Source organism: Pristis pectinata, chromosome 17 (genome assembly GCF_009764475.1).
Source record: "Pristis pectinata isolate sPriPec2 chromosome 17, sPriPec2.1.pri, whole genome shotgun sequence".
Lineage (NCBI taxonomy): Eukaryota > Metazoa > Chordata > Chondrichthyes > Rhinopristiformes > Pristidae > Pristis > Pristis pectinata.
Window position 1 is genome coordinate 39351811 of NC_067421.1, and position 17864 is coordinate 39369674.

The 17864-nt window shown below is 41.3% G+C and overlaps 1 protein-coding gene across 5 annotated transcripts in view; it reads right to left on the reverse strand.

Annotated features, from left to right (window-relative positions):
- The window catches only part of arvcfb (ARVCF delta catenin family member b), a 257916-nt gene that overhangs the window by 150322 nt on the left and 89730 nt on the right, over window positions 1-17864 (reverse strand). For 4 of the 5 annotated variants that reach the window (XM_052031924.1, XM_052031918.1, XM_052031923.1 and 1 more), the window contains one exon: window positions 9335-9422. The exons of the other annotated variant lie outside the window; for it this stretch is intronic. The gene's annotated coding sequence lies outside the window, so the exon portion shown is untranslated. The remainder of the gene's footprint in view (window positions 1-9334; window positions 9423-17864) is intronic. 5 annotated transcript variants of the gene reach the window in all.

The following is a 17864-nucleotide window of genomic DNA, read 5'->3' on the forward strand; positions in this document are numbered from 1 at the left end:
TCTCTCCACAGATACTGATGGACCAAAGCATTCCCAATATTGGATATATCTGATTTAAAATGATAAACTTGATACAAGTACATAAAAGTAGCATTCATTGGCAAGTAGAAAAAACATTAAAAATAACCAAATCATTCAAAATATAACATTTTGAGCCACTTTAAACTACTGAAAAGCCCATGTGTAGCAATAATAACTGCAGCTGAAGACCTGCATGGAAGAAAAACAGCTGAATCAAAGCTCCAGAACAATGCCAAAACCTTCAGATTGAGAGACGTGGCAAATGTGATAAAATGCTCCAGTTTTGGTGTTCAGGGAAACAGACACTTGACCATTCTTTAAAAAAGCAGGGAGGGGAAGTGCGTCATATGGCATATTATTAGCTTAAAACAAGCCTTGATAAAAACAGCAGGACAGATCTTTTTAATAAAAGAGTTACAAGGCTACGTGGGGAGCAAAAGACAAAGGGATCACCCATTTTTTTTTTAAATCAATAGAGGTAGTAATCCTCTGAGCTCTCCCAAATTGATTCTCTTCAAATCTGAGACATACAGTTCCATTATTTACAGTGAAAACATTAGGCACCAAAGGAAAGTGAATGATATTTAGCAATGGGGGAACTTTGCAAATGCCATTTGAGAACAAGTTTCAAATAATAAGGCAACCAGGAATGTTGATGGATAAAGGAGATTAAGGATGGAGACAACAGGGGCAAGTTGAGGTAGCAGCTGTTATTAGCCTTACAACAGATGCGGGGAAAAAACCTGCCTGAAGAATTAAAAGAATTGTACAAGTGCTCTCAGAGGGCATAATATGCCACCAAGACATAACAGTCATCCACTGCAGATGCCTGGGCTTCAAGACAAATGAAGGCGTGCAATGGCAAAGGAAGTTGATTCATGTGGAACAATCAACAAAATATGCCTAAGACTTAGGGAGATGGTTAATATGGGGAAGTAACAGACAGGAATATTTCTGGGGGGGGGAGGGGGAGAAGGGGAGATATAGACAATTTACAAAGGCAGGCTGATGGCACAGAGAACAAATGAAATAGCCATAAATGTTTTGGAAAGAACACCAATGTGCCAAATTGACAATGGAACACAGCAATGGGGTCAAGATTCAGTAAGGAAATTTGATTTGTTTACTGACTAGCCAAGATAGGCTTCAGCAAAAGTATTTTAACCTTGGGCTTTCTAGTCACCTTCAATTCAGTAACCTCTGGGAAGATAATAGCTTGAAGTTACCACTAAACCTTGTAGCAAACTGGCCACATTATCCACACCCAAGTGTGACGGTCAACGACTGTGGAAAGCAGTAGATCAGACCTTGACCAACAATGTATCTTTTAACCACATGGTTAACAGAATTCCTTGAAAATCAATCTTGAAACCAAAATATATCCCATTTGGTTTACATTGAACTTCATTCCCCTTGTTTTTGGAGAACAGCAGGACCCCGTTTGACTCCAAGCTTGATGCTCAGCACTGATGAACAAGCATTAATCACCCGTTTCTGGACAACCCTGATCTCCATCTGATCACAAACTTTCTTTTTGTTCCCTCCAACATTCCTTCGGCCCTCTACAAATTCAAAACAAGCTTGTTTTTTTTCCTCTTTTCTTGTTCTGATACAAAGTTCATCAACCCAAAATAATTTCTGTCTAAAGTTGCTGCCTAATCAGCTGAGTATCTCCAGTATTTGCTGTTTTTGATCACTGGCTCTCTAGATTTGGGTAAACAGTGGCCAGGAAAAGAATTCTAAGCTACAACAGAGCTTTGCTGTGATTGATAAAGTGAGTCACTGCAACTCAAAAGTACCCTCAACATTAGCAAACATTTTCAATTCCAAGGCAAGTTGCTTTAACACAAAAACATGTGGTTTTGCCTCAGTAATGATGGAACAACATTATGGATTGCATTAAACATTTAGCAGTCAAGGCTAAAATCTTCCCTTCAACTACCAACAAGATTATGGAAAGCATTGTAACCATCTTGCCTCGACTTGCACTTATTTGACTCTATATCAAATTAGAATTGGAAAAGCATGCTATTCATGCAAAAAATACAGGAACAGACAACCCTGTGCCTCAGCAGATTCTTCCATCCCAGCATTCGGCCTCTCGAGAGTAAAGCCTTCACCTACACGAGTCCTGTTCGCCACAGGAGAACAGGAGACACTACTGCACAGGAACAGGCCCTTTGGCCCACGATGTTGTGCCAAACTAATTAAACTAGTAATTAAATACCCAACTGAACTAATCCCTTCTGTCTAAACCATGTCCATATCCCTCCATTCTCTGCATTTAAGAGGCCTCTATCACAAATGCCTCTATCATATCTGCCTCCACCACCATCCCGGCAGCACATTCCAGGCACCCACTATGCAAAAAAAAATTGAGCTTACCCCCCTCACCTTAAATGCATGCCCTCTAGTATTACACATTTCGACCCTGGGAAAAAGATACTGGCTGTCTACTCTGTCCTTCATAATCTTATAAACTCTATCAGATCTCCCCTCAACCACTCCAGAGTAATGTAATGAATTACATAAGCCTTGGAACCTTGCTATCACTTTCCTTCAATTCCAATTCAATCTCGTCTTCGGACGACACCCTCGAATCTTTCTGCAAGCACTGCACAGCTGATTATCTGACATTTGAGATGTTTTATTAACAGGTTCCAGCATCATAAACTAAAGGACTAGACCAGAGCTTTAGTTCCCTTATTCAACGATGGATGTATTAGCTCTTCAGACAGACCAAAAGAGATTCACTAGGCTAATGCCTGGGATGAGAGAGTTATCCTATCAGAAGCAGCTGAAGTTGGACCGGTATTCTTTTGCATTCAGAGGAATGATGGGTGAGTCATACAAGATCTTAATGGGTGAGGGTGGGGGAGGGGGGCAGCGATGATGGCATACATGTTAAAATATTTCCCACTAGTGGAAGAGTCTCAAACAAGGGGACGTAGTTACATGGGGCAGTCATTTAAAACGAAGGTGCATATGAATTCCTTCCTGCAGAGGGCAGTGCGAATCTCTGGAATTCCCTATCCTGGAGGGTTGTGGAAACTGGATCACCAGGGGTATTTAAAGAGATCTAGGAATTCAGGGCTAAGGGGAGCTGACACAGATGAGAAGTCGAGGCCTGGGGCAGATCAACCATGACCATGTGGGGACCACATGGCCACCTCCTGTTCTTATCAGAAACATCCAAAAACATGGAGGTGAATTTCAGGCAATGATGAACATTGGTCGACCCCTTTCTGCCTCCTACTGTTGAAACATTTCTATTAAAACAGGAATGCTTCAGAAGGAGAAAATGTAAAACCATGAATGAAGAGGGGTATTTTGAGAACCCAGTCCACAGTATAAAATGGCTACAGCTGAGGTGGCCACAAGAAATTTGTGCGCTCAAATTCTCCTCAGGGATGAGGTCAGTTCACTATTCCTCAAAATTCCTTTGCCAGTAAAATTAAGCCAAAACAAGTGCAAAGGGTCATGCAAGTTCTTGCCAGGGACAGAATTCAGTTGGTTCCATATTGTTGGAAATTGTAACTTGGTACGAAATGAGAAACCTGAAACATGTACATGCATGTGTCCAGAAAACATTGTTCATCAACAGCCCCATAAATCAGATGCCGAAACTTCTGGCAGGTTCAGGAAATTGCCATCTCTTTAAGTACTGATGCTAAAGTAAAACAATGCAGTTATCAAGCTGTTCCAATTTCACAAACAGCATATTACAGAACAAACAGCATCAACAAGAAATTCAAAGGTCTATTCAAGGTGCCTTCAAACACCACTCATTTTCAGCTCTCCTGTTACATGATTTCTACCCAACATCTTTATGCCCTATTTTCTACAATTAAAAAAAGCCTTCTATCTTCCCCCCCTTATTCATCCTGACACTTAACATGCTTTCCAGATGCAAGAAAATCACCAGAATAAAAACAGAGTTTACAATGTTGAAAAATAGCTACAAACACCAAGTCATAAACTGAGACACCAAAATGAACCAGGTGGCTTTAATATCGAATACAAACCAAGGAGCTTCTTCCCAAGCAAAAATACCTCCAAGGCAGAAAGACTCCTGTCACTTTTCTATCAGAGTAAACACCACATAAGGCAACATTTTAAAAGTCATGGGACATGGATAAGAAAATTCTATACCCAATTTCAACTGGCTTCATCAATATTGACTTGATTCATTGAAAACTAAGTAATCACTTTGGGTTTTATTCACGTTTTCTATCAAATACATGTCAATTAAACTAAGATTCAAATGAAGAGAAGAACTGGGAGACTGGCTGCAATTTTTAATGATTTTCACAGACTTCTAGAATTCATCCTCCTTCTAGACAATTCCATGGGGCCTTTAATCCACATTAATCCACAAACAGTGCAACAACAGAACTCAAATTACTCCAAAGAGCCAAATGATTGCAGTGCTTCATTACACGAATGCAGTCCAATGTGCCAAAGTTAGAACATCTTTTAACAGATACTTTCCTACACCATCTTAAATGCAATAAAACACTCAAAGCACATGCAATAAAATATGACATCTATGCACTGAAGTCTAATGATGAAAAACCCAAAGTAGGTTTTAAAGAGAGAGGGATGATAAAGATCTGGGGACGATGAGGTTCTGGAGCCTGGACAACTGAGCAGATATAAACCATTTGTGGAGCGATTCAAACGTACGGAGCAGACGAAGAGTATGGATATCAGAACTGTAGGATTGGAGTGGTTATGGAGAAGCAAATAAGCACTGGAAGAACATAAAAGCAGGATGGCAATTAGAACAGAGGAATCACTGGACAGGAACCAGTGCTAGCTAGAACAGCGGTGATGAATGATTGAGTTTTTCCCAGACCAGCAATCTGATGAATTCAACCTCCAAATCCAGCTGCATTATTTAAAAAAAAACTGCATCAAGATGCAACTTTCTTTTGGCATCCAAGTCGTAGTCCAAAATAAAAACTGTTAACACCTTCTTCGGTGGCTTTACATACACTAATATATACCTGCTCTGAATCTGAACACAGCACTAATTCAGCACTTTCCCCATTCCCTCAACCATTCCTTCAACTACTGTGCATTCAGAACTGGGTTCTTGGCTTCAAATTTTTCCTAAGACAATTTCAGAAATGTTGCACACCATCTGGGGTTCACATTGTCTGATAAAAGCAACTGTTCATTTTCTTATCACCCAAATGTCACATTAAAATATGGTACCAGCATTCACAATTCTGATGAAATTACTCAAGCACATGACAAATGATTGGAAACATCTCACTCACACACACACACACACACACACAGTCCTCATCTCCGGCACTTCAAATGTTACTGGTAGTCCTCATCGCCACACTCTATCAAATGCTGCTGTCAACTAGGGAAATTCTTCTACCTTACCCCCTCATTCAACTTTATATTTCTCATATTTGGATAATGACTAAACTAAGATCCAGAGTTAAGAGATGCTAGCAGCATCCAAATTAAGCAGAATTATTGCAGCAGTACCATTTAACAGCAAATCACATCCTTCCATCACTTTTCTCAATACACAATGGAATGAAGGTGTAGTAATTCATCCAATCCAATTGCTTTTTTTGTTGATGAGGTAGTGCTGGGCAATTTTCCACTCAGTGGAGGATGTGTCAGTTGTAGCTGTACAAGAACAGCCAGATCTGAAGCTTTCAGACAATTTCCAGAATAATTTCAGCCAAAGTCTCTGTAGCATCTGTGTATTCAAGTGCTTCAATCTCTTCTTCTGTATTTGCATACTGGTGAAGGGTGGAATTATACTTGATTTTTGCAGCAGCGTGGCTCCCAATGTCCTCTAGTCTCACTGCCAAACTAAATTCAGAAGTCATAGCAGGTCCAGAGTGGCAACTCTGCTGAAAACAACTGAACCATGGCCCTGCTGTGGACAGTCCTGGCATATGCTGTCAGAAGAGCATTTCAACTGTTTCTAAATGTCTATGAAACATGAAAAAAAACTGATGAAAAACACTAAAGTTATAAAATTAATAAATTCATAAACAAAATCATGGTTAAGTAAAAACACAAACCAATTACCTTTTTAGTGAAAGTCAGCAACCCAATGCACACAAGTGAGGGGCCAGATATGAAGTGTATCCAGCTCCTCATCTCTGCGCCTTATGGAACTACTGCTGAACTTAGGTGTTGTGTCCAACAGCAGAAGTGGAGATCAAATGCGAGTCCATCCAGTGTATTTCATACTTCAGAACTGCAATGCACAGGTACTCAAATCTGTAATGAGTTGTTGCAAGCACTACAGCAAACCAGTGTTTCCCTACTGTACCACCACGGTCATCTGGTCCAAGTCTTCCAAGATATCCCAGTGCCATTACCTGGTATGGAGACCGAAGCTGAACCTTGTGGATCAGGACCAGTTTTAAATCAAATTCGAGAGGAAATCATTATGTTTGGCACCCAACGTCTCCTGAAAATATTTATGAAGTGGACTTAAATGTAGTGATACACTAGTCTTCACTGTAATGTTTTAAGATTGGGCAACCTGCCAAAACTAAACACAAGAATGAACATCAACATGAAGTACTCTCGTGTACACCCATGAAATCATATCCCTGTAAACAAAAATCTATTCAAGGCCATGGGGAGTGGCAGGTAATAGAATAAGTTAAAAAAAAAAGGAATTTTTTTTGGAAACAATCTACTGAAAAAAAAAGTTGAAATATGGAAAACTGAATTGCAAAGTACCGAGGGAAGAACAGAACAAAAAATGATTAGATTCTCCTTCAATCATCCTTCACTATTAATGAAAGTGTGTAGAACGACTGTAGATTTATATAGACATGTACCACTATCAATTGTATATAAATCAACGTCATATTTATTGACAGTGATGCCGCAAACAGAATCCTCATCTTTATGCACACATAACAAGCATTAAGATGCATCTGTTCTGGTGTCACTCACCTTCATATTCAGGACACAAGGTGAATTTCAATGCTTCATGTTACAAATGACGAATTGCTAAAAGATTACTGAAGTCATCCAGTCCAGCTCAACTACAATATAAACCATAACACTACTAATTTCACTGAGATCTTACAGAGACAGACTGAAAACTTTCAACTTAAAACCACTTTCCGTGTACAAATGCAACCTGATTTCCCATCCAACAATTGATTGGAAGGGACACGATGACTGAAACTGAACATTCAGTACTCATGTCACATCCTGCATTGTTCATGAAAAGACAGAATAGCTGATTTAAGGTGAGAAGCTGTGCTATTATTTAAACTCTTCTAATACACAGGAAGACACTATGCTCAAGAATGCCTTGACCAAAAAAAAACATGTTCTTGTTATTAAACAATGGTTTTACTGAACAGTTTGCTACATTTGTTTAGGGCAAATAGAACTTTCCTTACTTGGTTTAAATCTCTGTGTAGCTCAGGCTACATTAGAGTTCACTCATCAATTTCCTGCATTAGTAAACAAATTCAGACCACTACTGATCAATGAAGATCACATATCAATAGCTTCACTTTTCCTTCTACTTGGTTGCTGAAATGATTTTCCCCCTTTCAATCATTGTTGAAGTGACACTGTCGATCACTGTGATAATTGAGCAAAGGACCACAGTCAGAGCTCAAATATGTTAAGTTGTGGTTGAAATGGAATGAAGGGCCAGCTTGCAAATTCGGAAGCTAATTAAAGATGAATCACCATCAAATATAATGACAAGTAGTATTAGATTTTTAGTTTAAATAGTTATTTGTCCTGGTTTACAAGTCTTCAACAAATATTGGAACATGCATTTAAGGTAGTTTGTTGATGATATGGTGTTGCACAAAGATACCTGTTGTACTTTTGGGTACCTGGACTGAAGCTTCTCCCAGGCAGTTGCCAAGAACTCAAGACTATAAATTTCCTGTTCCTTCAATGGATTCACTGATCAAAGCTACCTTCAACTTCCCACAGACTTCAAGAACTGATGACAAAAGTTGCCTCAGATGAGCAATAGGATTATTTCCAAGGTGAAACAAAGAACCTTTTTCTTCTTGTATCTAACCTCTGTTGAAGGCAACCTGAAGCCACTGGATGACAATGATAGATTTAAGAGTTAACACTTCCTTGGATGAAGATGACAGCTGGATGACTTGCTCCTGTTCCTTACCCTCCCATTAGCAAATTACAAACAACACATCGACATTTGCTCCTAAACAAAAATGAAGTGTTGGTGGGATCTGACTAGTCTTTGAAATGGATAAATCCTGTTCTCTGTTATTTAAATTTCCTTTCCATTAAGACCACATGAAATCATGAAGCAGTTTCAATCCAGCTCTCATGAGCAAGACCCTATTGTACAAAATTGTCCTGAATTCAGTTAATCACCAATTCCATGACTAATGAAAATGTAGAAAAGCCACGCTGATGGAACTCTTCAGAAACTGTGGGAAACTGCACGTTACTGGAAAAGTAAAACAACATTACTATTAATACAAGTGCTGCTCCTGAACACGGCAAGCTTATCACTACAATGCTCAAAACTCTCCTCTCAATCCTGAACACAACAACTAAACAGCTAAAAGAACAATTTACTTTTAATTTTAATAAACTAACATGTATTGTATTATTACAATATTTTTCATGACTTCACCATCCTAACCACCTGATAATAACTTTATTATTCCTTTTTGTTCACACTATTTCTGTAATTTATAGTATTCGTCTTTGCACTGTACTGCTGCCACAAAACAACAAATTTCGCGTCACTTCAGTGATAATAAATTTGATACTGATCTTAACAAAAAAAAATTAACCGAGTCCCACATTTAACAAATTCAAAGTGCAGAATGATCAACATGACAAAAACACAGTATGGGAATGAAAACAGTATTAATAATTTAGCAAGTTTAGCAAATAAAATTCAGTTTTCATGTAGCATTCCAAGCAACCCGCAACATGATAAAATAGAGCAAGCAACTCTTCAACAACATGCATTTTTGTGTGTATATATAAAACATGCATTTTTTTTAATATAACAACCAAAATAATCGACTCCTGTGTTAGGGAAATAGTTAATTTCCAATAGCATACAGTTTCATTTGGTAGCCGAATTCAGAAAGATTTTCAACAGTATTATATATGCAGAGAACCTTCCTTCCTACATTTGTGAACCATTCTTCACTTTTCTTAACTTGATCTCCATTTAAAATTTGTGGATTCAGTTAAAATGAAGTGGAAAAAATCTGCTACAGCAATGTGAAGATACGAAGTATCCCCAAGGGCTATAAACCTGAATGCTGCAGATAAAAATATTAACACTTACCTTGTGCCACTTGTTCTAGAGGAAAATGTACTTCTGTAAAACACAGAACATTTGATCCACGACTGGTCAAGGCAGACTTTTGGCAAACCTGTTGCACGGGGGTGGGGTAAGAAAAGAAACATCAGAATCCAATATGTTATTTCCTATTGATAAAAACAAACAAAAGTCCATTGGTTTTTAAACGACAGTTGAACATTTCTTCCACTTGTACTTCCCAAAAAAAATCTGCTTTTAAGTGCAAGCTTGCAATACCTATGCCTGACCCAAAACTGTTCTGATATTTCAGCTTACCAACAAATGAAATAGGGGACAATATTTGGAAATTCAATGCAAGTAAACCAAGCTGCAGAACTCAATCTATTCTGTACTGATCCTCCATTGCAGAGTTGATAAAAAAAAGCTTAAAAAAATGTAATACACAAGAACAATCTCCTGTTCAATAAGCTTTTATGCCCAAGCTGAACCTTCAAACAGTTGAATTGAACACTGCCCTCATCCAGCATAAATATCTAAGTGCCTTCTGGACAACTAGACATCCATGACAACTTAATCACAGCACAGTGCAAGGTAATGCAGTTTCAATGTTAACAGATGATGCCTGTGTGCAGAACATCCAATCCAACAGTAGTTAGCTCGTGCCATTACACATCATACCACATTTGCAGGGACACCTCAGGTCATGTTGCCACAGTACAGTATTTATAGTAAACAAAAGCAAAATCTCAGTTACAAATGGGTCCTCAGTATTTTTGAAATTGGAAGAGTTCAATACTTATAACGAGGCTAAACTTCTTAATCATGAGCAATTTCTCCACAATGTTGCTGACTGTGGATATTGAACAGAAATTAACTCTCAGCCAATAATTTGGTTCCAGCCCATAAAAATGGGGACAACAGTCAGCTTCTGCACCAACAGAAGAGTGCCAGTGTGATTTGGTCTCCAAAAAAAAACAATTGAATTTAGGAACAAGTCAACTAGCTGAGTTTGAACAATGGCAATTCCTTATGGATGCAAAGAGTGAAATCTTACTCACTTTGTACAAGTAAGGAATTAATTGAAAGATGAAGCATATATGCCAGAGTAACAAGTGATCTGCAACAGGACTGGGCTTCCGTGAGTCACCTGGGCCAAAACAGACCATGATTCAAATATACAGGTCTCAGTATTCTAAATGATGCATTATTTTTTCCTCACCTTATATTCCACTTGAATAGGCTACAAACCAATGGTAGGAACACTGAATTTCCCAATTTCAGGTAACCAACACCCCATATTCCCATTCCCACCAGTCCACCCAAGTTCTCTCTCACCCTTTGTTCACCTTATCCATTCCTCCCCCCCACCACCTCGACATTACCAATGGACTCATTACCCTCTTTCACCTGCCCATCAACCCTTATCTGGTTCCACCTATCTCCAACCTCTCTCTCCCAACCCCCAACCAGTTCCAACTGCCTCATTTTTTCTACCCCTTTTACATTTCCACTGTCTCAACAACCCATCCACCCCTCCTGGTTTCATCTGTAGAATAGCAAGTGTACAACAAGAATTTCAGGAATTTTTGACAAGACTTGCTTCAGGTAGTCAAGTGGCCATTTTTTGATGTGTGGCATTTTTTTTAAATGGCCAAGTAGAATAGGAGACAACAAGTGCATGGGCAAGAAACTTGATCAATGACCAATTTTGGTACTTAAATATCTGACAAAAGATTATGGCACAAAAAGCACAAGTCAAATGACATACAAGAGGAAGAAATAGCTGACATTAATTCTGATAAATAACTTCAGCCTTCCTTTTACCACTCCTGAAGGAAACCAAATATAGGTTTAATGTCAAGGAAAAAAAAACAAATCGCTACACGGCAAAAACTGCATGCAATATTGCAGGATAACTCGTGTCTTAAGCTTATTGAAAATCTTTCCCTTCATTTTGCCCTCTCTGGAAAACATTAGTATGCAACTTGACAAAGCATACAACATCCCCAAGCTCAGTAACCAGTCTTTTTCTTACTTGCTTCCATTTCAGTTCTGAAGAATGGATGATGCCTCCTTTTTGTTATGAACCAAAAACCATTACCTGACAACAATTAAAAACAAAATTTATCTTAATCTGATACAATACATAAACTTGAATTTCTGTCACCCCTTTCATTTCCTCAGGAAAACCCAAAGTCTTCCACAATTAAGAACATTTGAAATGCTGTTATTGTTTTAGTATAGGAAATATCATTGCAAACTTGCCTTCAAGTGATATTTTACTGCTGGTGCCAGGACAAAATATTGTCCAAGACAGTGGGGAGAATTACCCTGCTCTTTAAAATAGCCACCATGGGATGAGCCCTCCATTTATTATTTCATATGAAAGATGATATCCCCAGAAATTCAGCACTCTCAAGTTTTGGCGCTGTAGTCTCTAGAGTGGGGCATCCACCTCAATGCTTCGTCGCTCACCCAAGAATGTGACCATGGACCTAAGACTGACATCAATTAATTTTTATCTAAATATTGCACAAATCAGGATTTGCAACAGGTTTGCTATAAATATCCATACTCATCCAAACCATTCTATTACAAGATGCATATAGATTTTAAATGCATTGGCTTTTCAAATGATCAAATGGAAATATGTACTTCTGGTTCTTACTAAGCTCTGGATTTTACACTTAAAATTTTCACACTCCAGATGCGTTTCAAAATGCAAATAATACCACAAGCCATACTACAATCTGAAGGAGATGCAGCTTAAATCTTCAAAGCAAATATATGTTAATCTTCTAAATTTACTTAGTTCAAGCTTTGCTGCTCATTTTAAAGACTCTAAAGACTCCAAGAACTTAAGAAATAGAAGGAGACTGCCATTCAGTGGCACATGCCTGCTCCACCATTCAATAAGTTCATGGTTGATCTTTTACCCCAGTGCCATTTCCCTATAATTATTCAATACACAATATGCAATTCCCCCAATATCCAAAAATCTATCAGTCTGTCTTGAATATACTAGGCTGTTGAGCCTTCACCCTTTTCTTGGGTAGAGAATTAGAAGGATCCTCTACATTGTAGGTGAAGAAATTTATCTGTCGCGAATAGTAGGCCTCTTATTTTGAGACTGACCCTTGGTTCTTGGGGAAAAAAGCCAGGGAAACAACATCCCTCTTGTATACCATGTTAACCTCAAAAGAATGCCATTAAGAATGCAGATTTAGACCCCCCCCCCCCCCCCCCCCAACGAATTCAGCTCTCAGTCTTCTTAACCCAACTTACAGGTTTCCAGCATCAGCAATTTTTTTTATTTCTATAAATTTGGAAGTGTCTGCTTAACCTCCCTTATAGGCCAAACCTCTGCTTCATCCTAGGGCAAACCTCTGCTTCATCCGAGGAACAAGTCTGGTGAAACTTGGGTGTATTTCTCCTATTGCAAGTACAGGCAATCCCTACATTATGAGGGATTTACATTATGAGGGATTTGCATTCCTAGAAAACGTTCCATACCACGATTTTCCACAATGTGAAGCTGCATCATCTGTGCTTGCATCAAGAAACACGTACCAAAAAAAGTGTTGATTTGTTTACTTTTTCCTCACCCTCAACATATCAACTCCATGAGAGTGAATTCCATATCTCAAATTTTTGGGTAGTGATTTGCAAACTCTGCAAGGTTCACAATTGAATTTCCATTATCCAAACATCTGTAACACGGGGTCGCCTGTATATCCTGTTACGGACTCAGTGAAAGTCCCTTTAAGATAGAGAGTGTGTGTGTGTGTGGGGCGTGCTTACGTCAATAGAAGATAAAGGACGTAATGACGTTGTTGAAGGAGGGGGGGGGGAGAGGGGGGGGGAGAGAGGGGGGGGGGGAGGGGAGGGGGGGGGGAGAGGGGGGGGGGGAGAGGGGGGGGGGGGGGAGGGGGGGGGGAGGGGGGGGGGAGGAGGGGGGGGAGAGGGGGGGGGAGAGGGGGGGGGGAGAGGGGGGGGGGGAGAGGGGGGGGGGAGAGGGGGGGGGAGAGGGGGGGGGAGGGGGGGGGGGAGAGGGGGGGGGAGAGGGGGGTGGGGGAGAGGGGGGGGGGAGAGGGGGGGGGAGAGGGGGGGGGGGTGGAGAGGGGGGGGGGGGAGAGGGGGGGGGGAGAGGGGGGGGGGAGAGGGGGGGGGAGAGAGGGGGGGGGAGAGAGGGGGGGGAGAGGGGGGGGAGAGGGGGGGGGAGAGAGGGGGGGGGAGAGGGGGGGGAGAGGGGGGGGGAGAGGGGGGGGTGGAGAGGGGGGGGGAGAGGGGGGGGGGGAGAGGGGAGGGGGGAGAGAGGGGGGGGGGAGAGGGGGGGGGGAGACGAGGGGGTGAGAGGGGGGGGAGAGGGGGGGGGAGAGGGGGGGGGAGAGAGGGGGGGGGGCAGAGGGGGGGGGGAGAGGGGGGGGGGAGAGGGGGGGGGGAGAGGGGGGGGGGGAGAGGGGGGGGGGAGAGGGTGGGGGGGAAGAGGGGGGGTGGGGAAGAGGGGGGAGAGAGGGGGGGGAGAGAGGAGGGGGAGAGAGGGAGGAGAGGGGGGGAGAGAGGGGGGGGGAGAGAGGGGGGGGAGAGCTGGGGGGAGAGAGGGGGGGGAAGAGAGGGGGGGGAGATGAGGGGGGGAGAGACGAGAGGGGGGGACGAGAGGGGGAGAGAGGGGGAGAGAGAGGGGGGTGGGAGAGGGGGGGGGGAGAGGGGGGGGGAGAGGGGGGGGGGGGGGAGAGGGGGGGGGAGAGGGGGGGGGGAGAGGGGGGGGGAGAGGGGGGGGAGAGGGGGGGGGAGAGGGGGGGGGAGAGGGGGGGGAGAGGGGGGGGGGGGAAGAGGGGGGGGGGGGAGAGGGAGGAGAGGGAAGAGAGAGAAGAGAGAGAGGGAGAGACCAGCCTGCTTGTTTTCTCTATCGATGGATGAGAAACAATAACTGTGTTTGCCATAGAAATCCATGTATGGAAGTAATCCGGTGGAGTTCACTTTGTTGCTGACCTATAGAAGGAAACAGGTATTTGTGTGTGGACGACCACGATTCGGATGCTTTTCGGGGTGAGGAAGTCACTACCGAGTAAACACTGCAGTGTCGTTTGGGTTCCATCGTGGAACATTTGGATTTCGTATTTACTCTATGTTTCTCTATGTCTACGTCTTATCTTCAGACAACGGTGGTTGTTGAAGAAGCCCTTGCTCATGTTTCACCTTATGGCTTGCGGAACTGAACTTTAAGAACCATTCCGGAACTGGGAGTTTTGGACTTTGCCACACACACGAAGAGTTTAGTTTTGGGGTTTAATGTTCGAGGTTTAACATTTTTGAATTCTAACATACTAACATTTTTACTTTTATTTTACGTATTATCATAAGTAGTGATTAATAAAATAGTTTTTAACACTGAATTATGCTCAGTGTGTTTCTTTTGTTGCTGGTTCGTGACAATCCTTCCTGGCGAAGAGATAATCAGATCTGTAAACAATATTCCAGGAGCAGTCTCACTACAAGGTTATATCATTGCACTAAGTCTTCATTTTTGTACCAAAATCTCTTGCAAGGCAGGCCAAAGTACTGCCTAATTGCTTGCTGTACTTGCAGATCCAATTTCAGTGAAGTACTAAGAGAACCTAAACCCCTATTAACACCAATGCCTTTCAATCTCTCACAATTAAAAAAACTCCACTTTTCTTTCCTACCCAAGTGGATAATCTCACATTTTGTTTCATCTGCCATCTCCTCACACATTCACTTTGCCCACCTTTGTTCTCCCAAAGCCTCTCTGCATCCTTCTCACAACCTGCACTGCTGCCTACTTCATATCTAAGTTTGATGGTGCTGCAACCTTTGCTCCCCGAATCCAAATCATTGATGCAAACCGAATGGTTGGTGCATCAACACAGATCACTATTAACTTCTGACCAGCAAATGGCCCGTTTCTTTCTACTCTGCTTTTTGAAAAAAACACACAAAAAAAATCACATTTGTATGATAGCCCCAATCCAATGTGCTCTAACTCTCCTGTGGGACATTTTGAAAGCATTTCAGGAAGTCCAAATGCAACATTCCCACTGTGTGCACCTCACCTATCCTGGTGGTTACAGCTTCAAAAGAAACAGATTGATCAACCTTTACCTTTCAGAGGAAACAGAATTTTGCAGAGTCAATGTGCATTTAAGTGCTGCTCCTTCTTCCTTAACAGGTTCCAGCATTTTTCCTACTGCTGACATGAAACAAACTGGTCTGTAACACTGCAATCACCAACACTCTTTCCCTCACAAATAATGGGGTTACATTTTACGACATTTGAATCTGTGGAACTGTTCTAGAATCTGGGGAACTTTGGAAGATAACTACCGGAATCTCCATTACCATCCCTTTCAAAACCTTGAAAAGCAAGTCAATAGGAATTGCCACAATTTTACTCAACATTTGTTTTCAATATTTTTTGTAACTTCTTTCAGTTCTATGTCTCGTCTGATGACAGGCACAGGACAGTTAATTTCTCCTGCCTCAATCAGTACAAGACCCACATTAACTTTCACTAATTTCCCCTTTTGAACGCATCACATCTTGCTACGGTTACTTTCCCTTGTCAATTTCTTGGTCTTATTATGCTAAATCTTCCCAATCATGGGCATCATTTGGCAACAGTAGAAGCCTTTCCTTGAGATCCAAAGCTGCCTTTGACCCTTCTTGCAAGCTCCAGCTGAACTATGTGTCTTTTTACGCCTTAAACAGGGTGCACTACATACCAATTCTTTAAGTGTTAGCCACTGCTGCCTACACCACCCCTTTTCTTGTAGTTTCCTAATTTATCACAGCTAACCTGCACCTCATCCTTTGCAGTTTCCTTTGCTTAGATTTAAAGCCCTAGTTACATTCAGATTAAGCTCACCATCTTTCTTACACAAAATCCAAAGTATGATTTTTGCAAGTCACGGACAACAGCACAGGATACAGCGAGGTCAGTTACCAAGCAGCTATACAGACTCCAGTTTTGGGCCCACTTACAATTCATAGAGTCATTTCAGATTTTATACGAGGCTTATAATATTAGAAAAATTTAGCTGAGGGAGAAAAGTCAATCTATCGTGTTCATCTGAAACACACGGCAAAACTGTAATACTTTGTGTTCATTTTAAAAATACTCAAGGCTTCTGGACTGATAACATGGGGGTCAAAAGGCTTCATGTCATTTTGAATACAATGTACTTTTACAATGCCAAATTCATAACACTCCACAGAAATGCAACGGCAGGTTTTCTATTTGTCATGTGGGTGAGACACACCAACTCTGGATTAGGACATTAGGCATGAATTATCACCTACTGCAGTTTGCCTCCATGCCTAATCATTAAACAATGTGGGAGAAAAATGAAGCTAATTGTATTCAAGGACATGTTTGGGAGATGTAACACCAGCTTTGACTATTTCAAATGATGTCAGCAACCTGCAGAGATCACAGGAGCTGGAGCTCACAGAGCTCCATTACATGGAGGGGTTACCCATTTCCTCAGCTTGCACCAAATTCAACAAATCATTCTCCACTATTTGCAACACCACCAGGTGATGCCTCCAAATGCAACACTCTAGTCTGCTCTTCAAATAATCCCAAATGCTTCACACATAGTAAGGCTGGGAGATGCAACACCTACCCTTTCATTTTCCCCATTGTTTAAGCTTCCAAAAGCTTCTTCAATATCTGATAAAAATGTTACAATTTAGCATACTACATTCACTGATCATGATGCAGCAATCTCTACTGTGGAGGTCAAATCCAGCTTGGGTGATCACTTTGTGGAACACTGGGTGTTCAATCTGTCTGCACGATACAGTGCCTCCAACACTAAGCCCACTCCCAACCCCCAAACTCATTCTAAACCAACTCATTTCTCTCTCCACAGATGTTAGTTACTCGCAGCATCAAGTTTTCTTGTTTTATTTTTCCAGTTGAACAATACAAGGCATCAAAATTAAATCGCAATCGTTGGTCAAGGTCTTCAGCAAATACAGTGCTGGCACATACTTCCAAGAGAGGAATAGCACAAGCCAACTGACCAATCTTAATTAAGTTCTTGTATACTACCAAAAAGCAAAAAAGTTATTACCAATAGAGAAAACAATTTCCTTGCAGTAAAGTTGCCTAGAGACATACTCGCTGTATTATTTGTTTAGTATACTACAGTTATCTTTCTAAGCAGTGACTACTGCAGCAAGGAGCTTTGAGCCTTAAAATCTAATAAAGCAGTGTCACATTAACAATAATGAAGCCAAATTTTATTTGATTGAAAAAGCCTTTGATTTCAGTCAGCACTACACATCCCATGACTCCTCTCCTGACCATGCCTCCCCTTCAATTCAGATGGATCAAAAGTCAGCTCTCATTTCCCAATAAGACATTAAAGAGTACAAAAGCAACTGGCTCGTTCCACATGATTGACTATGCAAGACATGCCAAGGAAAACCATTTTGTTGATCCCAGAGTATTAGCAAACTCATTTGCTTGGTTTTCTTTTCAAGATAATACCCTTAAATTTCAATTCACTACATAATTAGACCTGTA